Source organism: Caretta caretta, chromosome 21, assembly GCF_965140235.1.
Source record: "Caretta caretta isolate rCarCar2 chromosome 21, rCarCar1.hap1, whole genome shotgun sequence".
NCBI classification, from domain to species: domain Eukaryota; kingdom Metazoa; phylum Chordata; order Testudines; family Cheloniidae; genus Caretta; species Caretta caretta.
Window position 1 is genome coordinate 15,474,485 of NC_134226.1, and position 24,367 is coordinate 15,498,851.

The 24,367-nt window shown below is 53.5% G+C and overlaps 1 protein-coding gene across 5 annotated transcripts in view; it reads left to right on the top strand.

The window, feature by feature from the left end:
• NAV1 (neuron navigator 1) overlaps window positions 1–24,367 on the top strand; it is a 308,029-nt gene that overhangs the window by 44,442 nt on the left and 239,220 nt on the right. The window contains exon 1 of one of the 5 annotated variants that reach the window (XM_075121953.1): window positions 3,117–3,183. The exons of the other annotated variants lie outside the window; for them this stretch is intronic. The gene's annotated coding sequence lies outside the window, so the exon portion shown is untranslated. Of the gene's footprint in view, window positions 1–3,116; window positions 3,184–24,367 lie in introns of those variants that run through there. 5 annotated transcript variants of the gene reach the window in all.

Consider the following 24,367-nt stretch of genomic DNA (forward strand, 5'->3'; position numbering starts at 1 on the left):
AGAGTAACAGCCGTGTTAGTCTGTATTCGCAAAAAGAAAAGGAGTACTTGTGGCACCTTAGAGACTAACCAATTTATTTGAGCATGAGAATCATAGACTATCAGGGTTGGAAGGGACCTCAGGAGGTCATCAAGTCCAACCCCCTGCTCAAAGCAGGACCAATCCCCAATTTTTACCCCAGATCTCTAAATGGCCCCCTCAAGGATTAAACTCACAACCCTGAGTTATCCCTCCCAATTAGCATAATTCCTTGCTCATCAACACTGCTGCATATACAGGCCAGGAGAGGCCCCTTATCAGAGCCATGAGTTGCTTGGATGCTGTCTGAACTGAGAAGAATCTTGGTCTGGGTGAATTTTCTGGCACTTTGAGCCAACTGAGAAGATCCGTCTTCCACGCAGCAGCACAGAGCACTCGTCCTGAGCAGTGCTGGGCAGCGGTAGCTCCCACAGACCCCCATGGGAGGCAGCATCTCTTAAAATCAGGCTATAACTAATTCATTCCCATGAAAAAGCTGGGAGCACCGTCAGCATGATCCCCATGTTACAGATGGAGAAACCGAGGCACAGACAAAGGCCAGGACTCGCCTAAGCCCACACAGCAAGGTGATAGTCTGGCAAAGTCCTGAGCCTCTTGCAAGGAAGACTGCTGCATGGGCACGACGCTGTACATGTATCCCTGGTGATTGCTACCACTCTTGCTCTCGCACAGCAATCAGCAGGAGGTGCCCAGAGGAAGGCCAGCCCCTCGCAGGCCGTGGTGTATGGCTGGAAAGGCCGGTCCAGCTAGCTTGGCCATCAGGTCTCAGCTCACCTGTGCCTGGAGTGTCCTGAGTAGCTAACAGCCTCTGTACAGGGCCCCTGCAGGTCTCACTGGGCTCCATCCAGGCAAACAAAGGTACCATGGTGTATGCGGAGGGGGAAGTGTGTCAAGGCTACACCCGCTGAGGAGGCTAGTGCCACTGGGTGTTGCCCTAGCCGTGTCTGCGAGCCGCGTGGCCATTAGCGCACAGGGCAGGCGTGCATTCCTGCGCTCGGGTGTCCAAACCTGGGGGTAGGGACAAGGAACGGAGCGTAGACAACATGTCACTGTCCAGAGGAAATTACCCCGGCAGGTGGCCGTAAATCCCCCCGTGCTCCGCATGCGCAAAGCCACCCCCTGCTGTATGCCCAGCCCTCCCTGTGGGCTGCCTTACCACGCTGGCTGGCGGGGGTCGGGGCTGTAAGGCAGGGCATGCCCGGCTGCTGCGGATGTTAGCCCTGTCCCTGATGAAGCTGCTAAGAGCAACAGGCACCCCTCCCCCCACATACACCTCTGCACACCCCCTTCCCCTCCCCCCACACCTCTGTACACCCCCCACACCTCTGCACACACCCTTCCCCTCCCCCACATACACCTCTGCACACACCCCTTCCCCTCCCCCACACCTCTGTACACCCCCCACACCTCTGCACACACCCTTCCCCTCCCCCACATACACCTCTGCACACACCCCTTCCCCTCCCCCACACCTCTGTACACCCCCCACACCTCTGCACACACCCTTCCCCTCCCCCACATACACCTCTGCACACCCCCTTCCCCTCCCCCAACACCTCTGTACACCCTCCACACCTCTGCACACACCCTTCCCCTCCCCCACATACACCTCTGCACACACCCCTTCCCCTCCCCCACACCTACCTCTGCACACACCCCTTCCCCTCCCCCACACCTACCTCTGCACACACCCCTTCCCCTCCCCCACACCTCTGTACACCCCCCATACCTCTGCACACCCCTTCCCCTCCCCCACACCTCTGTACACCCACCCACACTTTTCCCCTTCCCCCACATACACCTCTGAACACACCCCTTTTCCCCCCACCTCTACACACACACCCCCCCACACCTCTGCACACACACACCCCTTCCCCTCCCCCACACCTCTGTACACCCCCCATACCTCTGCACACCCCCTTCCCCTCCCCCACATACACCTCTGCACACCCCTTCCCCTCCCCCACACCTCTGTACACCCTCCACACCTCTGCACACACCCTTCCCCTCCCCCACATACACCTCTGCACACACCCCTTCCCCTCCCCCACACCTACCTCTGCACACACCCCTTCCCCTCCCCCACACCTACCTCTGCACACACCCCTTCCCCTCCCCCACACCTCTGTACACCCCCCATACCTCTGCACACCCCCTTCCCCTCCCCCACATACACCTCTGCACACCCCCTTCCCCTCCCCCAACACCTCTGTACACCCTCCACACCTCTGCACACACCCTTCCCCTCCCCCACATACACCTCTGCACACACCCCTTCCCCTCCCCCACACCTACCTCTGCACACACCCCTTCCCCTCCCCCACACCTACCTCTGCACACACCCCTTCCCCTCCCCCACACCTCTGTACACCCCCCATACCTCTGCACACCCCTTCCCCTCCCCCACACCTCTGTACACCCACCCACACTTTTCCCCTTCCCCCACATACACCTCTGAACACACCCCTTTTCCCCCCACCTCTACACACACACCCCCCCACACCTCTGCACACACACACCCCTTCCCCTCCCCCACACCTCTGTACACCCCCCATACCTCTGCACACCCCCTTCCCCTCCCCCACATACACCTCTGCACACCCCTTCCCCTCCCCCACACCTCTGTACACCCACCCACACTTTTCCCCTTCCCCCACATACACCTCTGAACACACCCCTTTTCCCCACACCTCTGCACACACACACCCCTTCGCCTCCCCCCACACCTCTGTATGCCCCCCAGACACCCCCTTCCCCTCCCCCTACGCCTCTGTACACCCCCCACCCTTCCCCTCCCCCCAGACACCCCCTTCCTCTCCTACCACATACACCTCTACATACCCCCCTCCCCCCACACCTCTGTACACCCACCCCTTCCCCCCACCCACGTACACCCCCACACCCCCTTCCCCTCCCCCACATACACTTCTGCACAAACCCTCCCCCACCTCTGTACATCCCTCCCCCCACATACACCTCTCCACACACACACACACACCCTCCCCCTCCCCCCGCCCCACACCTCCCCCCCCGGGTGCGGTCACACGCCGCGGGCGCTCGGCGGCGGGGCTGGCCGGGGGCTGGGAGCCGACAGCCGAAGGCCTTTGATTCCCCCGCCCGGCAGCCGGCCGGGCCCGGGCCGAGGTGAGAGCGACCCCGCGGGCCACGCTCCGGTCCCTGGCTACGCTCCGCTGCGCCCCGCCTCTGTCCCTCCCGCGGCTGCAAAGCCGCGACCCCCCCGGGCTGCCCCGGCCCCGAGCCGCGGCTCCGCGCTACCCGCAGCCAGCCCCGCCCGGGCGCGCTGCAGCGGGGCTGGCCGGAGCCCGGCGCGGGCAGGGGCAGGGGCGCCGGGCCGGTCCCCGCTGCGCTCCGCGCTTGCTCCTGCGCCCCGGCCGGGACGTGGCCGGCAGAGCGGAACCGGGAGCTTCCCCGGGGGCAGCGCCCGGCACCTGCCTCCCGAGGGGTGTCCACCCGGTGCCGGGAGGGGCCAGGCTCGCCCCATCCCCACCCCGCTGCCGGGGTCCGCCTCTTCCCTCCGGCCCCCCGCAGGTCTGTGACACCCGGCCCGGCCCCGCTCCCACCGCCCCAAATCCTTCAGGGGAGCCGGAGGACTTCGCCCGCCTCTGACCCCTGCTTTAAAGTGACAGGAGGGAGAGACCCTGATCCACCTGGACTCCATCTGCCTCCCCGTGGCCGGCCCCTGCTGCCAGCACTGGTGGCTGGCGACGGGGGAGCCATTGTCCAAGAGCCCTTAGCTCTGCGGCTTGCCGCTGAATCTCCCCTGGAGGCCTAGGGTGCAGCTTCCTTTGGTGCAGCCGGTGAATGGCTGCCAGGCACCTGTGGAGGGGCCCTGGTGGGTGGCTGCGAACCCCGCTGAGCCAAGCCAGCCTGAAGCTGGCCTGGTGGTGACCACGCGTGCAGATAAGCCCTTGCCCGGCCTGCGTGCCCGAGTGGGGCGAGGACCCTGTTAAAGGGGGCAGCTGAGGGCTGGGCACAGGCAGAGCCCTATGTCACCTCAGCCCACACCTGCTGACCCAGTGCCCCGCAGCACTGTCAGCCTGTTGCCCAGTGTGTAGGAGCGGAGAGCCCGACTGTGCAAGGTGCTGAGTGTCTGTCAATCCCTGTTGACTTTCGGGGAAGCTGGCAGGGCCGAGCAGTTCACCCTCTGGGGTGCAAGTCACGCTGACAAAATTACTGGCAGGGCTCTCCCTAGGCAGCCCCCGGCTTTCCCATCCCTGCCCACCTGGGTCTGAAATAGCCTGGGTTTATCGACCTTCTGCCCAGGGGCATGCAAGGGACTAGGATGTACGGGGCCTTGTCAGGCGTCGTTTGGTTTGGTGGTTATTTCTGGTCAGTTAGCCTCCACCTTTGGGGAGGCAACTGTTCTTTTATGTCACTGTGTCATGTCATCCTGCACCTGAATCTGGCTACTTCTAGGCTGGGATGTGAGGGGATCCTTTTTAAAAAAAACCTAGAGGTTCTTTTCAAGATGTTAGGACACTGATTATGTAGTCTGCATAAGAGAAGAGTGAGGGGGGATTTGATAACAGCCTTCAACTACCTGAAGGGGGGTCCAAAGGGGATGGAGCTCGGCTGTTCTCAGTGGTAGCAGATGACAGAACAAGGAGCCGTGGTCTCAAGTTGCAGTGGGGGAGGTCTAGGTTGGATATTAGGAAAAACTTTTTCAGTAGGAGGGTGGTGAAACACTGGAATGCGTTACCTAGGGAGGTGGTGGAATCTCCATCCTTAGAGGTGTTTAAGGCCTGGCTTGACAAAGCCCTGGCTGGGATGATTTAGTTGGGGATTGGTCCTGCTTTGAGCAGGGGATTGGACTAGATACCTCCTGAGGTCCCTTCCAACCCTAATCTTCCATGATGTTAAATATACAGAGGTGCTCTCTGCATAGGCATAGCAGAATTTGATTTCTGTTGGTTTTATCATTTTGATGGATAATATCAATGTATTTTGAAGCTTTTTAATTTTTGTATCAGTTTAAATTTTCACAAGTTGTGGAGAAAATTGTGGGGGTCAGATAATTATTTATTGACGGTCGACATTGAGGTTCAAAAAGTAAAAGCTTTATGATGATGAAAACACAAATAGCCACACCACAGGTCAAAATAGACAAAGTAAATATCCTTAAATCAAACTCGAATAAGTTCTCAAGCAGCCTTTTTTTTATTTTGCCTGTCTGTAAATTGCAATTATTGTGGATGGAAATGGGTTTTTTTTTCCCATTGGTTTGTGCGTGTCTGGTGAAATGGATGGTTACCAACATTTACTGGTACAAATATAACCCTTCCACCCTATCTACACAATAAAGGGGGAGTATTTCTGCAGAAGTTTGCCATAGATGTTGGAATGACAGACCGTGGAGGTAGGAAAAGACCAGCTGGGTCCTCCAGCCTCGACCTGGCCTCCCTCCCTGATCATATTTTGTCAGAGCTGCTTTCCGCATCTTTCCACTGTATCTGGAAGGGAAGCTGTGATCATGGCTAATCAATCCAAACAGACCTGGGCTTGTTCAGTATTTGAAGGGGGGACCTCTGGGAGTTGATGCTTCTGCTGGCTCAGTATTGAGCTGGCAGTGGGGTGCTGTCTTCAGATGAGATATAAAACTGGGGGGGTCCTGTGATCAATCATGGCATCTTTAGAAGAGCTAGTATCTCCAACTCAGGAAATGGCAGCCTGCCTCATGAAATTTCCCCTGCAGTTTCCACTAGGTCTGGTATTCTCCACTTCCTGTCCTAAACAGCTGCTGTGTTTCCCTCTAGAGGTGGGTGCTCTGAGTACTATATATCCCTTACTGACCTCACAGTGGTATTGCTGGATGTAGCTATTTTGAAATCCTCAGACTGTTAAGAGTTCTAGGAGAGCCGCTGTCTCTCACTATGCATCTCTTCTAAGCTCTTTTGTCAGAGAAATAAATAATCACAATGGAAGGCACTCTCTATAGAAGTGCTGAGTTATTAAAATTAAAAATCCCATGGCAGTCCAGGATAAGGCCCTTGGCAGGTGTTTGCCCTGTATTTGTTAAATTTTTCCCTTCTCCCACTGATGGGCCATGTGTTAGTTGGCTGTTGCTTCACCCCAGACATAGCTGCATTCCATTGGATAAATAAACTATAAAAAGCTTTGGGATTCTGTGCTATGAAAGGCACTTTGGAAATGTACCATGTGAGGCCACCATCGTAGCTCACGAAAGCTCATGCTCAAATAAATTGGTTAGTCTCTAAGGTGCCACAAGTACTCCTTTTCTTTTTGCGAATACAGACGAACACGGCTGTTCCTCTGAAATCTCCCATGATAGTGCCTCCCCGTTTTGGACCACCTTCTGGCAGGGGTGGAGGTGACTTAAAATGGTGCTGGGCCTTGTATTCCTCATATCTCACCTCCAGCAACCCATGTCAGAAACTAGCTGCCCTACTTTACTCCATACCCCATACAACCCCCATATCTGCCTCTGCAACCCACGGGGCTGGAGATGGTCATTAGTTGGATGTTTCTGCTAAAATAACAGCAGTGAAATAGTTACTGATGGTGACATTTGCATTAACATCATTACATTTCAGAATCAACACCCGCTGATTTGAACAAGCCAGTTCATTCCTCTGGGTTACTGGTGAGATCTTCCTATTGATTTTCCTGGGCGCATCTGGACAGCTCACTCATTGTCCCATGCTGGCTGCAGACTCAGCAGGCATCGCACCACTGGTTGCCCTCCAGTCACATTTTGAAGCCTTAGGGTTGGTTGGCTGGTTGGGGTTCAGAATGAAAGCTGAGATTGCCTAGCATAATCCTGTGCAGCAGGCTCCCAGGAATGATACAGCATGTGGTTACTTACACACCACACAATCCCATTCTGCATGGACCCCAAGCATGGGTGAGAATGGCTTGCGGGGTACAGATCACTAGCTAGAAGCAGGCATTGTGAGCGTCTTCTCACACCTGTGCTGATGCCCCTCAGTCTTGACCCACAACGCCCCTCTGCTGTTCCATGCCTGGATTCCACCCAGCTCTGCAGATGTCCTGCTAATGCCAACGTGAAGACCCCAGGTTATTCCAGCCCTGGGCTCCTCCCCAACACTCAGATCTCCTGGTGCCCCTCAGTCCTGACCCACAGCCGCCCTGTTTTTCCAGACCTGAGCTTTCCAATATGTCTTTGCTAATGCCCTTCAGTGCAGGCCTGCGGTTCCCCCTAATTTTCCAATGTTGGGCCTCACACATGTCTCCCCATGCCCCTCAATCCTGACCTACAACACCCACTCCCCACAGCCTCCTGCTCTTTCAGCTTGGGCCCCTATACAGTGCTGTGAGTGTGCCTGATTCCCTGCCTGGCTGTTCCAGCCCCGCTCTCCCTTGGAGCCTGGCTACCCGGGCGCGCTCTTGGTGCCTTTATTACATGGCCCCGGCCCCAGCTCCCACAGGCTGACACCACTTTCTCCGTGAGCTGAATCAACCCATGAAGCAAGATTTTTTGAAAGTGGGTTCAGAACATAACAGGGTCCCTGTGTAGTGGCCAATGGCCAGGAAAGAGAATATTAATGCTGTGATTACTGAGAGCTCCTGTTGGTTACTGATTGCCATTTAACTTAACTGAGCCTTGTACCCACTGTAGCTTTCTCCCACTACTAGCCAAGGCCCATTGTAGGACGACAATAGGCAGCTAATACCAGGACCTCTTTAAGCTCATGTAGTGGGGCTGATGCTTTTGGTTCCATTGGTTCAAGCCTGGACAGGACGGATCTGCCACACACAAACTGGTCTCCAACATCTTAGGCAACAAAGCCATTCTGTCAGACCGTTAACCTGTGCTATTCCCTGCTGCAGAATGTTGCTGAGTTGAAAGATTAGACACTCCAAAGGGTAAGGACAGCACCTGAAGTTACATCAGAGGAGTACAGAATCACAGTAGGACCCAAGAGTTCTTCCAAGAGATTTAGGCACTTAACTCCCATTGAAATCAATGAGAGTTAGGCACTTAAATGTGTTTGAGGAGCTGGACCGTGGTACTTACGGGGCTAGCGCCTGCCATCACTCACACAACAGTAAAGCAGGAGTAAAGCAGCAGACTCAGTGGTGTTGAACCCTGGCTTCTATTCCTGGCTCTGCCACTGGCCTGCTGGTGACCTTGGGCAAGTCCTGGCACCACTCTCTGCCTCAGTTTCCCCCTCTGTAAAATGGGGATAATGATAGCGCCTTTGAAATCTATGCATGGAAAGTGCTATTTAGGAGGTAGGGATGATGATGATTATGGAGTTACACTAGTGTCACTGAGTGCAGCATCTGGTTTATGGTGTTTGCGTTTTCCAAGCACTGTACAAATTTTAAGTGAGTAATAATTAATTAAGGTAAAGATAACTGTGGCTGCCAATTAACCCACATGCTTCAGGGCAACAGTTGGTTACTGGCTGGGGACAGGAAGAAATGTTCTGTCCACTTCATGGTGCCTCGTAACTGGCCTTGTTGCTTAGCAGAGAAACCACCCATCAAGTAGCTCACGGAGACTTAATCCTCCTCGCTCCTAGGAGGAGCCATTCCAGGTCAAACACAGTGGCTGGTCAGTGTATGGGGAAGACAGTCCAAGCTGTGCCTGCTCTGAGCTTGGAGAGATGCAATTTCCAAGGGTGTCAATCAGGCTCCTTGCCATGGTGGCAGTAAAGAGACTTAAATAGCAGAGCAATGAGGATGGGACTGGATTACCTTCAACTGCAAGCTCCTTAGGGCAGGGACTCCCATTGTGTTCTGGGTCCGTACAGCACCTAGTACAATGGGGACCTGACCCATACCTGGCCCTTCTACGTGCTCCCCTAGTAATACACCTAGTAAATAATGTACAGCACCTAGCACATTGTGATCCTGATCCATGACCGGAGCTCCTTGGTGCTACCATAATATACGTAATCGATGATGATAATCCAACCTGCTCTCTGCTTCCAAACATTGTTTCTTTCCCCAAGCTTCGCAATCCCCTCCCCAAAGGGCTGTCCCAGTGCCTCCCTATCTGGAATTCCAACCCTCTTCCACCCTGACTCCGAATCCCCACTGCCTGGAAGGTGTCTCTGGGCTGGGGACCAAGCACTCTGCTGTAACAATCATCGATTTGCTCCTAGCAGACCCCCTGGCTCTGGCAATCCCACTACGCCTCCAGCAGCTTGGCTAAATCTCCTCCAGGACTTCCCCGCTGTTCCCATGCCAACCATCACCTCTCCGCTCCCCTGCTCGCATTGTCTTCTATGGCCTGGCCTATCCAAAGCCTAGGGTGGCGTTGTGTTGCCAGGTAGCAGAGAAGACGAGGGGTACTTGGCTCTAGTGTTGGGTTTAGTAAATCCAGGCAGAGTGGGGTGCTGACTCCCTGCTCCAATACAAATGCCCCACCCTGTGCACCCTGAGGCCTAGGAGGGGCCCCAGGGTGATCACCCAGGGTGCTGTCCACTGTATCTGGCTCTGTTAGCCTGGCTGGATGTGTGTGTTTTAGCGGGAGGCAGCATTTGTGTGAGCCCACCCAGGATTTCTGAGGGCTGTGCGGCATGGGAGCGCTGTCGAAGGGTTAGAGCAGTGGAGGGGCTTCTCGACTCCTGGCTTCCAATCCCCGCTCAGGGAAAGGAGTGGTGTCTGGTCATTAGGGCGCGTCAGTAGGAGTCAGGACTCCTGAGTTCGGTCCCCTGTTCTCCCATTTTGTCTCTGTGCAAGACTTCAGTTCCTCCTCCCATCCTTTGTCTTGTCTATTTCGAGCGTAAGCGCTTGGAGGCAAGGCCTGTCTCCTGTGATGTGTCCGCACAGCATCCAGCATAACGGGACCCAGTCTTTGTAGGAGCCTGTAGGCCCTACTGTAATAAAAATAACAACCTACAGTAGCCTGGGTGTAGGCAGGTCCATTGATTTCACTGGGCTTGTACCTATGTCCTGCAGCTCATGATTTGCCTGGTGCCTCAGTTTCCCCCTCCTAATGGGGATAATGCCATTTACCGGCCTTGTGGATTGTGGAGCTCAGAGGTCCTAGGAAGGCACATAGTGCTGTGATCATGTGTGATCATTCATTCCTTCTTCATTTTGGCAACCACTCACATGAACATTGACCCACCTAGAAGTGCCAATCGCTCCATGCGCCCTCCATGCTCTCCCTCCTGGGGGCTGACCCGCTGGCCGTGTCAAGGCACGGCTTGTTTACTAACTGCACGGAACCAGGCCAGGCTCAGCGGCTCTCACCCTCAAATCTAGAACATAGTGAGCGCCACTCAAGGGCTCACAAACAATAGAATCGTAGAACCACAGGGTTAGGAGGGGCCGCAAGTCTAACCCCTGCCAAGATGCAGGAGTTGTTGTGTCTAACCCACCCCAGACAGAGGGCTCCAGCCTCCTTTTGAAACCCTCCAGTGAAGGAGCTTCCACTAACTCCCGAGGCGTCTGTCCCATTGTCCTGCTGTTCTGACAGGCAGCTTTTCTGGAGATTTAATCTAAATCTGCTCTGCTGTGGTTTGACCCCATCGCCTCTTGTCCCGCTCTCGGCAGCAAGAGAGGACAACTTTTCCCCAGCTTGGCAGCCTTTCCAGTATTTGAAGACCACTCTCATGTCCCTGCTCAATCTCCTCTTTTCCAAACTAAATGTACCCAGTTCCTGCAGCCTTTGCTCATAGGGCTTGCATTCCACCCCTTTGATCATCTTTGTGGCTCACCTCTGGATCCTTTGCAATCCCTTTGAGAAGGGATACTGCCCTCCTCTGCTGTGCTGCGCCAGGACTGAGTGGGTGGATGACAGTGTGAAGACTCATTGCCCAGAGGGCTGGGTAGGTGAGAAGAGACCTCCCCCTTGGCCTCAGACAGGCGGGCTAGTGGAAGCCACATCTCAGGGCTTGTGACTCAGGCTGGGAGGAGGGAGTGAAGCTGGCCTGGAACTGATGGGGGAGATCTGCTGAATCCCTATCCCATCAGCACCTCCCTCAGGCCTGCTGTTAACAGGGGTGGAGCGGGAGAGGGAGATTCAGCTTTTAGCAGTATGTGCCTGGGGGGGAGAGAAGACAGGGAAACTGACCTCCCCAGCCACTCACAGATCACTTTTTATCGCTGCGATTTTTCACTTAAAGGGGCCAGTGTCCTGTTCCCCCCCCACCCAAGGGGCATGGCACTGTGCCTCCAGTTGACACTGTTCATTGCCATGAAAAATACATTAGTGATGATCTTGCTATGGCCACAGGCTGAGGTTCTCCAGGATGGTTCGTGCATGTGATCAGCAGCTGATTAGTAAATGACATGAGGATTCAGTGGAGTCACGAGTGATCCTACAGTGGAGTCAGTGTCCTACAGAGCTATTAACCCCCAGACAGCCTGGGCGGGCCCCATACATGTGACCCCACTTACTTGGTTAGGTCTGTCTATTAAAAGCCTTGCCATTCACTTTATTCCTTTCAATCAAAAATGACAAGAGTCAGGGGTGCTGGTCCTAGTTCTCCCATGACCAGCCCTACAATAGGCAACATGAGCAGTGTTCGGATTGAAGGGCGGCAGGGGGAATATAACAGTAGCTCAGCCTCCTTCCATTTCTTTTTCCAGCTGGCGGTCGTGGGAATTGTGGGCCCTGCATTGCTGTGTGCTCCCGCAGGGCCCAGCAAGCCCACCCATTATTCCAAGGCTCTGCAGGTGCCTCCTGGGTCCAGCACCCCACCCATAGTCCAGGGTCCCATGCATGCCCCCTGGTCCAACACCCATGTGCATGCCCCACATATACCCCTTGCCCAGTGCGATCATGGGGGCGTGTGAGCAGCGTTGGGAAGGAACACAGTGCTGAGGAAACAGGGGTCAGGCTGCAGCAGGCGAATAACCAGGGACAGGTCCCTGCCCTGTAGGTCTGATCCATATCTGAATGGTCCCTGAGCAGGGAGGGTGGTGTCCATCTCTAGTTATAAAGATACATAATGGAATACGGGAATCAAAGCCCTCTGTAAGCATCTGTCCTTGCCCTCCTGCCGGGTGCGTTTTGACATGTACATTACTGACCCGACAATAAGCGGGATGGGCCTTTTGGCACCTTCATTTATAATGTCACCACTGAGCTGCGAGACGGGCAAACCTTGGCCCTTCGTTCCTTGGTGCTGCAGATCTAGTGCTTGCAGGCAATGGGCAGACTGGCAGGAGGTGTCCAAGTCTGGGGCGGGGGGCGGGGGGCAGGGGCGGGAGTTCCATTCGTCTCCAGGCTTTCGTTGGCTCAGTCCTTTCCCCACCCCTGACCCAGCTGTCGGGAGGCTGTTTACCAAGCACCTGCATCATGGACTGTCCCTTTGTGTATCTGGCCTGGGAGCCAGGATTTCAACCGTCCAGTGGCTACAGTGCTTGAATGAAGGAGTGGGCTGGAAAAGCATTGTTTGCCGGGGCCAGAGCAGCCTCTCCCTTTGCACCCAGCATCCTGTGTTGCTGCTCCGCCGTCCAGCTCCGCCGACATCCGGATCTAGGCCCGAGGGTGGGCGTAGCGGGGGCATGAGGTGAGGGCTGGAGGGCTGTTAATATTATTAACAGAGGAGCTGCCTGGGCTCGGCCTGAATTGGAAGATTGTTCCCCTCTCAAGGCTCCTTTCTCTCCCTGCTTGGATCTGTTTCTTTTAGAAAAGTTTTATGTCTCTTGCGTAACAACAGCTCTTTCTTTGTTGCCCTTCCTGAGGGGCTGGGGGAGGGGGAGGACAGAGTGGGTGCATTACACGCACAGCCTTGCCCAACTCCAGCTCAGGGCTGGATTCTGATCTCGGGTCCACTGGTGTAGCTGCATCGGCTTCCAGGGGGTTACTCCAGATTGACACTGATGTAGTGACAATGAGGATCTGTCCCCAGGCGGTTGGGAGCTGAGGTTTGATCCCCTGCCAGGGTTCAGTCTCTTGGCCTTGATGTGAGTCTCATATTAATGTGCTGGAACTGAGAAGGGAAGCAAACTCCTTAGACATCATTTCTTTTTGTGTGTATGGGTTTTATAAACGCTGTTTGTTCCTTTCGCTTGGGCAGCCTGGCAATGCCAAGTGGAGATCCTGGCCAAGCCAGCAGGGTTACCCCAGGTCAGATCCATCCCCTCTGAGATCAACCCGCTGCTTCCGAGCTTGGCTTTGGCTGACCTCACCTTAAAGGTGACCCATGAAAGGGCCCTGAGCATGGGGGCCCACCCTGATTTGTTCCTTTATGGTGCATTACCTGAGCTGAAAGTTCCAGAGAAGTTTGGTTTACTTTTAATCAGCTTGTGTTTTATGTTACAAATGCAGGCTTTTTCTGCTCTGGATTTCCTGGCAGACTCTTTCGCTGACTGGAGAACTGGTGAGATGTTCACAACACAGGCACCGAGCAGGGAGGGAATCATAGAATCGCAGGAGTGGAAGGGACCGCGAGAGGTCAGCTAGTCCAGTCCCCTGCACTCATGGGAGAACTAAGTCTTGTCTAGAAGGGAAATTTCATCATGACTTGTCTAGAATATGCAATTTGCACCAGTGTCACCTCGGAAAATAGACCAATGTCAGAGCTGCTTTGCACCCACACAGTGTGTCTGAACTAGAGTTGGCCCTGGTGCAAATGTCCCTCATCTAGACACACCCATATTCAAAGAATTTGCTCATGTGGGCGCAGTCCCACTGATACCAACAGGATGTACCTGAGAACAGAACTGAACATGTGAACAGCATAAGAACAGAAGCCCCATTGTTTTCTGTTAACATCTATTGCTGTAACTGAGAAACCTGACCCAGAGAGTCACAGGTAAGGTCTTAGATCCCCAGTCTGCTTCTCTAGTTCTCCAAAGAGACCTCCAGCAAAACCAGGGAGGGCAAGCACCATCCATCCTAAGCTTTTTAACGACAAACAGAAAAAACCCATTCAGGCCTGGGTCTTTGAAAATCTCCCTCACTGTCAAGGGGCGGCTTGCCCTTTGAAGAGATGGGGCTGGTCCAGCCCCCTGTGACTGTTCACCCCCCAGGGGAGGCCTGGGAAGGAAGGGGTGGACTTAGGAAGGGGCTAAAGGGAGTAGCTAGGCTCTGGATGGGGTGTGTCAGGTAAGGTGAAGTTATTCGAAGGGGACCCAGAGTAGCTGGAGAGGGACACCGCATACCCAGGGGTTTCCTCTCTGTTGCAGAGGCCAGCGGGGACTCAAGAAGCAAGAGTAAGGCTGCAGAGGGAAGACAGCCCCCGCAGCAGGTCCTAGGGAGGAGCAAGGAACTAACAACATCAGGAGAGGAGCTTCTTGTTGTGAGGATGAAATCAGAAGCCAGGGGGCACTAAGGTTTTGAGCCTGCTGGGTCTGAAGATGCTGGAGTTGATGCAGCTGATTTAGTCAGGTTTTGAAGGACCCAAGCCTAGGAAAGAGGGGCCAAAGACCCGATTGTGGGGGTTGTTGTTTGGAACCCAGATGCTGGGACTCTGCTACCCGAGAAGGGACCGGCTAGATAGGATGTTCCAGAATGAAACTCCCCAGAGCGTTTTAGCAGGAAATCAAGGAGCGAGGCGGTGTTTGACTGCAGATGTGCCAGGCTGCTAAGCGCATACCACTCGGAGGAGGTTAGATCTGCATCTGCACCTCAGCTCCCCAGCCTCCTTTCCTCAGTGCCTTTTTTCCCAGGAGCTGGGCTTGGTGAACCTTGCACCAGTAAGCCCGGGATTCATGGGAGGGTGGAGAAGAGAGGTTCCCTTCTAGAATGTAGCCAGAACTCAGCATCTCCTGCTCTCAGTTTTACCACCACTCTTACATTGCTTGGGGCTTTTCTGAAAGCCCCAGCTCCAGGAGTCAGGGGACTATGGGGAAATCTTTTCTTCTATTAAAAAAACAGGCCAGTCCCCCACCCTCCTGGTTGTGGAAAAAAGCTGGGAAATGTGACCTGTTCGTGTCTCTGGCTCCAGAAGGGGAATAAACAGAGTCCGAGATGGGTTATTGTTCAAATCTCATGATTTGGAAGGCGGTCTTGTTATTTTGGGGGGGCCCAACTCTTGATGTTTGAATGCAAGGGGTTGGCAATGCTGCTAGGCTCCCAGGTGCTGTTTGTGTACAGATAACTCAGGAGAGGGGCTGCTCTGGAGCTCAGGGCCTGGGTACAGGAATGTCAAGAGCTTGATCGCCTTTTCCCAGTAGAAGAGGTTTGCAGCGGGGCTTCAGCTCAGCAAACTCCCTTCAGACTGTAATCCCACATCCTCCCACCTCCCCTGGTATGCTCCTTTCAGATCCTGAGCCTGGATTCTTCCTCTAGCACAATTCCTGCAGAGTGTGTGTCCCCCATATGGCCCCCACCCCCTGCATGCTCCCTGCTGAGTGCTTTCCCCAGATCTTTACCCACTTCCCCAGCCTTGTCTCTTTGGACCTGTCCCCAGGTCCCTCTGGCAGGTTCCCGTTGGACCATGTCTCAGCATGTCCCCCGGGCTGCTGCAGGCTATAGAAAGCCCCTGATTAACGGCACATACTGGCTGCTCTGTTCATGGGAGGTGGATCCTGCCCTTGCAAACCCCTTGGGAAAGTGATTCGAAGCTGCAGAAGCCTCTTGGCATCCATCCACCCAACAGTGCCTGGCGTCAGCCCAGCTCCCCACAGCGGAGCAGCCAACTGGGCCAAAGCTGGGCTGGGCTGGGGCTGGCAGGGCTGGGGCAGCAGCTCCCTGTGGAGCTGTCTCCAAGCCTTTGGGTTTCTAGGTGTCTCCTGGAGGCAGCTGCTGTGTCCGGTTCAGATGCAGCCTGTTGCTGTGCTCTTCTCTCACAAAGACTTGCCTGCCCTTTGTTCTTGTCCAGCTGTTGTCCTTTGTCACCCAGAGTGGAAGGCTGTGGGCGCTTTTATACAGGGTGCAGGCTCGGTGATGGGCTGTATTCCCAGGACACCTGTTTACAGACCTGGCTTCGGACCCGCTATGATTCGTGGATGCTTTAACCTTTAACCCACTGATTTGTGTTAGCACTAAGTCATTTCCCTTCCTGGTTCATTGGAAGGCGCCCAGTGGGGGCAAGGGAAGAGGGGGGCAAAGTCTGCTGTGGTTTGGGGGATCAACTCTGAATCCTAGTGAGGCCCCCATTCATTAGGATGAATAGCAATGGTCCCATGCCCAAGTGACACCCCAGGACCATGGAGGGTTCTGCACAGCTGCTAAGGCAAAGGGCTTTTCAGACACATGGGGTTGCAGTTTCCACTGGGCATAAACTGCGAAGGGCAGTCTCTACTGCCTGGCTTCTCCTGGCTCCTGTGGCATCAGCGATTGGTTGAAGAAGGTGCCACCCCCCAAGCTATATGGTGCTATTTCTTATTCTCTCGCTGAGTATTTCTGGTCAGCTCACTTGTGTTTCTAATAAACCCTTGGAAGCTGGAAGATCAGATCCGCTGCCTGGCTAGATTTCCCTCCCTCCCCTACACAGGCTGTTGCTCACGTGTGGCCCTGTTTGTTGTGGTGGTGAGTTTGTCCCTGGAGGGTCTACCTGGGGATTGGGTGCACTAATTTGTTCTCGTAGGCCTGTTCCTGGAGGCTGGTCTGTTACTGGGGAGAATCTGTTGTCGTAGGCTTGCTCTTTAGGGCCAGACCGCACACTGGCTTGTTATTGTGGTGGGAGTAGTTATTGCAGGGCTGCTCAAAAGTAAAGCCAATTAAAACCTGCAGTAAATCTTTCTATTCTGGTGACTGACAGGTAGGGAAACCGAGGCATGGAGTGTTGCCGAGACTTGCACCAACCACCTGATCCCCTGTGGCTTTTCCCCCGCTGAACCGCACAGATTTCACTGGTTGCTTTGGGTGTGCAAGTCTGTGACTGACCCAGGGCTGCAGCAGGCATTTCCTCAGCCACAAGAACTGTGGCTTGCTCTACCTTGGGGACTAAACACCTCCCTGTGGGCCTAGCAAGGAGGTATGGGCAGAATGGAAGGTGGCAGCTTCGATCCCCCAGCCTTGACCGTGTTTTTTTAAGAAATCAGGCTTTTGGAGAGGAAATCTGCCTAGATTTGGGCTGCTTGGAGGTGGGGCAGAGTTAGCCTTTGGAATCTGCCTGTGTGAATTCTGCTTTCCAGCCCGCTAAGGGTGGCGGGGCCCTCGGTTTCTCTAAGCAACGGAGCAATTCTGCTACGATGCCTGTCCCGGGCAGGGTGTCCTCGGGCGCTACGGCATGGACTTGCCAGGTCTGGCCATGCCAGCACTGCACAGCGTTCGGGTGTTCACGAAACAGCTGCATCTATTGAGCTGTTTTGCTAGAATGGAAATAATCCTGAGTGCGGAAGCGCTGGGATTTGTTTGGTTTTGTAGCCGTTCTCTTCCGGCAGACAGGGGCAGGAATGGACTCGAAAGAGCTGTAGGTTCGCTTGTCCCTTGCTGATGTGAGTATGGGGATGAGACCAGTATCAGACGCCCACGTAGTCCTGCTCACTGCTGCAGGGTATGAGCTACAGCAGCAGAGAATAGGGCACTAGCTAGAAGCTGGCGGGGCAGGTCATTAGCATTGGGCCAAGCTAATGGTGACTTTCCTTTAGCTCAGGGGCTCCAGCTGCAGCTCTGCTCCCCCAGGGTCCCTGGTTCAAGTCCCAATTAGGGCAGATTCCTCCTAACTCAAAGCTGTCTTTGCCGTTTGTCTCCATGCCAAAGGCCTGGTTCCCTGTTTCTCCGCGCCTTGAGTTGTCGTCATTGACACCAGTGCAGCGGGGGTGCGAAATGCTCCTATTCTGGTGCGGTGGCATCTTACTCCATTTGCGCTGCTGCAGTGGCCCAGTAGGTCTGAGGCAATGGGGAATCAGGCTCCAAGTATTTATAGCAGCCTCTCTCCCAGGTCAGGCGGGCTTTGAGTCAGGCCCACTGACGCGTCCGTTTCACCTCCCTGCTGTCCCATGTCTCCAGCCAGCACTGACGCAGCCTGGGCCCCCTTGCGATTTGTGGGACAGTTAATTTATTTTCATTAGTGCTAAATCACTTCCCTTTTTAGCTAATTGAAAAAGAACCCACTGAGCGATGAGGCCAGGGCCGATTATCTAGGTCAAATCTGAATCCTGCTTAGCTTGGTGACCCAGCTTTCACTCACGTAGCAAAGCATGACACAGCATGTGGGACACACACGCCCCTTTAAACAGCAAGGAACACAGCTCTTCTATGCCTGGCTGGCCTGGTGGCAATCGGTTCACTAGCTCCAGTCACTTTGCTATGGAGTGCACCCCTTAGAAAACACACAGTCACTAGGGTCTAAACATGTCTATTAATGGAATTGTTTGATTTAGCAGAAAACTTTGAATTGAATTAATTCTTTGCTCAATATGGGAATGTGCCGATTGTCCTAGGAGTGTTCTTAATTTGTGCTGACTAATACAATAATGGGGATTAACTGTTTATAGGATGGATAGACTCATTTTTGCGTTAGAGTGAGAGAAAACAGCGACCAGTAATGAATTAACTTTATTAATTCACTGAAAGCCCCTCACTTCACAACTTTTCTGGCAGTGTCCAGACAGGCTGGTGCCCAGAAGAGATAGGAGGCCCCCCGGCAACACTGCAATGAGCCCCATCTGTCCCAGCCCTTTCACAGCTTGCTGCTGCCCTGCTCTGCCACTGTCATCCTGGGGGACCTGTGGCAAGTCCCTTAACCTCTCTGCTTCAGTTTCTCATATGAAAAAATTAGTCTGGTGTTTCCTTACATCCCAGGAGAGTGGTGAGACAAAGGCACTGGGATCTCCTGCAGCCTGGGGCTAGAGAAGAGCAGGGAAGTATCTGCCCGGTTCTTCGTCAATCCCAGCACTGCAGCTGCAGATTCTTTTGTGACCTCACTGCACTGGCGGAGAGCCAGACATGGCACCGGATCCCGCAGCTGGGCAGCGTCTGATAAATAATCCCTTGTGTGACCGTCCCTCAACTCGAAATCACCAGCACAACTGCAGAATCAGGACCCAGTCAAAAGCTGCTGCTTTAGCGCACGGGAGGCTCAAAAATCGCCATGTCTATTGTTCCTTTCCACATGCTGAGACAGCATAAGCTCTTTGCCTTTTGCAGCTTCTTTGGGTCCCTGCTTGGGCTGGCCTAGATGAAAACTGTTCCCTGTACCTATCTCCCTACACTTAGCAGAGGGTAAAAGGTTCCAGTATTATCTCTGGCCTCCATGAACGGCTACTGTTCTATCTTCTGTTTAATTTCATTACAAAGGGCCCCCGATTGCTGTACAGACTACAACAAACTATATACTCTTCCCCCACCACTGCAGGGCAGCCACCTCTGGGATGAGAGGTGGCGGCTGTTTAACATCACGCAGCTGGAAGCCCTGTCGCCCATTCCCCCCGCCTCCCAAGCTGGATTCTCGTTCATCTGGCAGTGCTACTGGGATGCAGCTGCCATTTGCAAGGATACACAACAGTCTAGGATAGGAGGTCCTAGACGCTCATGTCCTGCCGCTTCTGCATGGACATGAGGGTCCAAGGGGCACTTCTTGTAAGAGGAGACATTTGCCCCAGGATGTGTCCTAGGATAATGTTTGCCTCCTACCCCACAAGTGCAGTGAACTGGCCACCGACCTAGCTGCTGCTATCTCCCCTAGAAGTGGCCGCACATCACTGGTCCTGCATTTACAGTGGGTTCAGTTTCCCCAGAGTGAGCAGCCTTGGATCAGCGCCTGGCCTGGGCAGGAATTTGGGGTGAGAGGCTCTAGAGAAATGTAGAACGCTCGCTCGCTAAAAGTACGGAGCTGAGATAGCTGGCAGGGTTAGAAAGGCAGGATGACAGACGCTGGCTAGAACACCAGAGCTAGTACCCCTAGTGTTGCAACAATGATCTGTGCTATTTGTATCCCCTGGGGCATGGGAGGGGTTTGCACCTTTATGGGGACTGCGTAGGTTGCTTCCCAAGTGCACCCGTGACCCCGGAATTCGGCTCCCCTGCACAGGGGCGCCCACTGGGGCAGATGGTGACATCTACATTTCAGTCACATTATTATTTGGTCTTGGCATTACCCATGCTGCACTAGACACATCCCAGACTGTCGAGAAGGGCTGGTCCCGGCCTTTCCTGAGTCAGTCTCAAGTCAATTTAGCAACATAACTCCCTTCACTTCAGTGGGGTTACTCCTGATTTACATGGGGTGAGCGAGGGGGGAATTGGGCCCAATGGGGTTACTCCTGATTTACACTGGAGTGAGGGAGTGAGGAATCAGGCCCATATTTTTCTCTGGTTTTGTATCTATTTCCCTTGGTGAGGATGTACCTGGGATGAGCACTGGTGGGTTACAGTGTAATTGATCATAACAGCGATCAGTGAGAGGACACAGGACAGTGCCGTGGGAACAATCGCTGTGTCCTGTCCACTCTGCGGAGAACAATGAACCTGGATCCACTTGCTCTGTTGCTATGTGGGAGGTGAAGGATCCAGAATGCATGCAGCAGGGTTTATTGGGTAGGGACAGGCAATGTCATGTAAACTGGTACATGCATCTCAGTCACCCTCCCATGCTTCCCATGGCGTTTGCAGCCTTGCAGTGATCTGAGGGGCTAGTAAGCCTGTCTCTCTTGTGCTCCCAGGTCACTGCTGGAAGCCCCCAGCACTCCCATCCAGGAGTGACGTGGGAAGCCTGGCAGAGTCCACATGGGCACATGGGGCCAAGGCTGGTCAGATCCCATTAGTTCTGGTGATCTCCACCATGCCCGTCCCTGAGGCATCGCAGCAGCTGGACATCAAGGTTCCATCCTGGGGGCCTGGGAGCTCCGCAAGAGCGCTGACATGTGTCCACCTTCCAGAGCTACTGTTGGGGACGTGGTGTGTGCTAATGCGGCATCTCCAGCTGGCTGCAGTTGTGGGCAGAAAGGGAGAGATTTCACAGAATCACAGAATAGTCCAACCCCCTGCTCAAAGCAGGACCAATCCCCAATTTTTGCCCCAGATCCCTAAATGGCCCCCTCAAGGATTGAACTCAAAACCTTGGGTTTAGCAGGCCAATGCTCAAACCACTGAGCTATCCCTGTCCCCTCCTTTCCCTGGCTTCCTAATCATAGTGATACTTTGCTTTCCAAAGAGCCATGGCCAAGTATTGTCCTCAGCTACGCAGGCATAGAGAGATCTCCTGGTGGTTGTTGGGGTTAGTGGGTGGTGCTGGTAGCCTGGGATACACCTCGAGTCCCACGAGATGATCTGGTGGCCCCTTCTGGTTTTAAACTCTATGGCTACAGCTGGGTGAACCATGATTTGCTGAAAAACGCTGTTTCGAGTCAACCAAATTTATTCACAAATTCGAGTCGAATTCAGCAGATAGTTTTGGCCAAACGTTTTTTTGAAAAAAAACTCCAAGCATTTTGTTGAGACATGTATCTAGATTTATTTCCAACAAACAAAATGCACCTCCCCACACACAAAAAATCACGGCCGGTTGAATGGAACATTTCAGGGTGACCCAAGAGGAATTTTTTTTGGACACTGAAATGAAGAATCAGTTGCCCACTCAGCCCTTCTCCTGAGTCCCAGTCCCCTGCTCTAACCACTGGGGGATGCAGCCTGCCAGGCCACAAGCTTGCTGCATCTAGCATCCATGTGACACAGTCTTGGTGGCTAGAACACATTCATTTCCACGCCAAGTCCTTGTGCTCTCTGGCCACTGCACAGTGCGGAGGGCCACAGCCCTTGATGGGCCATTCTCCTTAGTACAGCTCAGACCAGTCCTGGCACTTTGCTCTGCTCCCACTCTTCATGGGATGGTGGGAGAGAGAGAGGAACAGCGGACAAAAGCATGAATTAAGACCAGCGAAACCAACCCTCCATGGATCCCCTGAAGGACAGCAGACGCCGCATGCTGATTCCATGGCACAGCGGGGGGATGCGCCTCATAAGTCAATGTGAGTTTTGCCGTAGAGGTCAAAGGAGATGGACAGGGCCCCAATACACACGGTGGAGACTATGACATCTCCATTGGCCATTATCTTTGAAAACTCGTGGCGAACGGGGGAAGTCCCGGATGACTGGAAAAAGGCTAATGTAGTGCCAATCTTTAAAAAAGGGAAGAAGGAGGATCCTGGGAACTACAGGCCAGTCAGCCTCACCTCAGTCCCTGGAAAAATCATGGAGCAGGTCCTCAAAGAATCAATCCTGAAGCACTTGCATGAGAGGAAAGTGATCAGAAACAGCCAGCATGGATTCACCAAGGGAAGGTCATGCCTGACTAATCTAATCGCCTTTTATGATGAGATTACTGGTTCTGTGGATGAAGGGAAAGCAGTGGATGTATTGTTTTTTGACTTTAGCAAAGCTTTTGACATGGTCTCCCACAGTATTCTTGTCAGCAAGTTAAGGAAGTGTGGGCTGGAAGAATGCACTATAAGGTGGGTAGAAAGCTGGCTAGATTGTCGGGCTCAACGGGTAGTTATCAATGGTTCCATGTCTAGTTGGCAGCCGGTATCTAGTGGAGTGCCCCAAGGGTCGGTCCTGGGGCCGGTTTTGTTCAATATCTTCATAAATGATCTGGAGGATGGTGTGGATTGCACTCTCAGCAAATTTGCGGATGATACTAAACTGGGAGGAGTGGTAGATACGCTGGAGGGGAGGGATAGGATACAGAAGGACCTAGACAAATTGGAGGATTGGGCCAAAAGAAATCTGATGAGGTTCAATAAGGATAAGTGCAGGGTCCTGCACTTAGGACGGAAGAACCCAATGCACAGCTACAGACTAGGGACCGAATGGCTAGGCAGCAGTTCTGCGGAAAAGGACCTAGGGGTGACAGTGGACGAGAAGCTGGATATGAGTCAGCAGTGTGCCCTTGTTGCCAAGAAGGCCAATGGCATTTTGGGATGTATAAGTAGGGGCATAGCGAGCAGATCGAGGGATGTGATCGTTCCCCTCTATTCGACATTGGTGAGGCCTCATCTGGAGTACTGTGTCCAGTTTTGGGCCCCACACTTCAAGAAGGATGTGGATAAATTGGAGAGAGTCCAGCGAAGGGCAACAAAAATGATTAGGGGTCTGGAACACATGAGTTATGAGGAGAGGCTGAGGAACCTGGGATTGTTTACCCTGCAGAAGAGAAGAATGAGGGGGGATTTGATAGCTGCTTTCAACTACCTGAAAGGGGGTTCCAAAGAGGATGGCTCTAGACTGTTCTCAATGGTAGCAGATGACAGAACGAGGAGTAATGGTCTCAAGTTGCAGTGGGGGAGGTTTAGATTGGATATTAGGAAAAACTTTTTCACTAAGAGGGTGGTGAAACACTGGAATGCGTTACCTAGGGAGGTGGTAGAATCTCCTTCCTTAGAGGTTTTTAAGGTCAGGCTTGACAAAGCCCTGGCTGGGATGATTTAACTGGGATTTGGTCCTGCTTCGAGCAGGGGGTTGGACTAGATGACCTTCTGGGGTCCCTTCCAAGCCTGATATTCTATGATTCTATGATTCTATTCCTGCTCAGACATTCATTCCTAGTTTTCATGCTTGGGATTCAGAGTGACTGAGACAGAGGCAGCTGCATGCACGGCCATCCCTGTTGTTCTCCGTTAATTTCACACGCTTTTTCTTAGTTTTAAAAACGCCACCTGCAGATCGACTTCCACTCCATCCCAATCAGAGACTGCCGGTTTCTCAGTGTGTTGCCCAGGAAGCACGCGAATCACAGGCCAGCCTGGGAGCCCTCACACCTGGGAGTATCTCCATGGAAATCAGTGGCTATAATCGCCCGAGCAAAGGCAGCAGGATCAAGCAAATGATAATTAATGTTAAAACTCACCGTCACCAAGCTTTCTAATGAACTCTTGTCAGAAGAGCACACAGTGTGACATCCTTAATTTTGGTTGTTAAATAAAGGCTGGCTCGGGTTCGGAGGGGAGGGAAAGGGATGATTTACAAACCCTAGAATTCCTGACAATGTTGCTTTAATTTTCTTTAATAGACATTTTCTTCCTCAGCAGCATTAGCAATCCTTGAGCTAGGCTCAGGGAAGTGAAACTGACTTGAAACAGACTAGGCTAAATCCCTGTCCCAGCAAGTGGAGAACACAGTGCCAAAGCCCTGGCATCCGTGGGGAAAATGAAATGGATTTTTAGAAAAATGCATTTGCCTTTCATTGTCCTGGATGCTGCTAGTGGCACAGGGCTGGGCCTGGCTTAAAATACAGATGGAGCTCTAAACTGACTGGCAATCAGGCACCCGAATCCCCTAGGCGGCTCTGGAAACCTCAGCCCTCATTTAGATCTGGACAATGCCCCTAGGAGCTGTCCTTTCAGCACCACTAGCGATAGACCCTGGTAGCACCACCAGGGCTGGGATCCAGGGGCGTTCGCATCTCTCGGAGAACGTCACCTCTGATGTAGCTTTTGCTCAGTAAGTTCTGCACACGTGTGCGCATGCACACACAACACAGGTTTGCATGCGCAAGCAGACACAATCACACACACACTTGTGCACTCACGG